This window comes from Rhincodon typus, chromosome 18 (genome assembly GCF_021869965.1).
Source record: "Rhincodon typus isolate 14 chromosome 18, sRhiTyp1.1, whole genome shotgun sequence".
Classification (NCBI taxonomy): domain Eukaryota; kingdom Metazoa; phylum Chordata; class Chondrichthyes; order Orectolobiformes; family Rhincodontidae; genus Rhincodon; species Rhincodon typus.
The window spans coordinates 6,711,629-6,712,555 of NC_063349.1; positions in this window are offsets into that span (position 1 = coordinate 6,711,629).

The window sequence follows — 927 nt, forward strand, 5'->3', positions numbered from 1 at the left end:
AATGCCCATTTTAATTAAAGGTAGACCTCTGCAAAAGGGTAATTCTTTTCTGTATTACTGTTATTATTCATTTACATGTATGTTTTCCTAATGAATGAGCCATGTAACCAAAATGAATTTCTGTGTGAACGATAACGTGAAATTGAAATGTAATTATAATTGAAATTGAGGTCCTGCTAAAGGTATCCTTTTCAGAAGTGTACCAAGACTAAAAGGATTAAATGCTGACCACAGATTGCATTGCCTACAATTTGTATTTGCTATAAAAGATTAAAGGTTAATCTAATTGAGTTATTTAGATGATTAAAGGATTTGATTGGGTGGATGGAAAGAAATCTGTTTCCTCTAATGGGAGAATGCAGGAAAAGGGGACATAAATTTTAAATCAGAGTCAATGGTAATATCGGGAAGAATTTCTCCTGTCAAAGGTATGGGAAAATCTGGGAATTTCTGCTCAAATCTCAAAACATTCTACCAGCACTTCACAACAAATTGAGGACTTCTAAAGCACAGTATGTAGGAAACACAGCAGACAATTTAAACGTTGCAAACATCCACAAACAGTAGTTGGATAATGACCAGATAATTTCTTATAGTGCGTGAAGGATAAATATTGGTCAGGAAAAGGGTCCAGGCCCGAAACGTCAGCCTCTCTGCTCCTATGATGCTGCTTGGCCTGCTGTGTTCATCCAGCCCTGCACCTTGTTGTCTCTAATCTCCACCCACTCTTCTTTGAAAGAATGATATTGGATCTTTTCTGAATGAATGAATGAATGTGCTGCACCCTGAAAAGTAAGTTCTTCAGAACGCTCATTAATCAGTAAATAGGTGACATTTCTTTATGAGATAGTAGGAACTGCAGATGCTGGAGAATCTGAGATAACAAGGTGTGGAGCTGGATGAACACAGCAGGCCAAGCAGCATCAG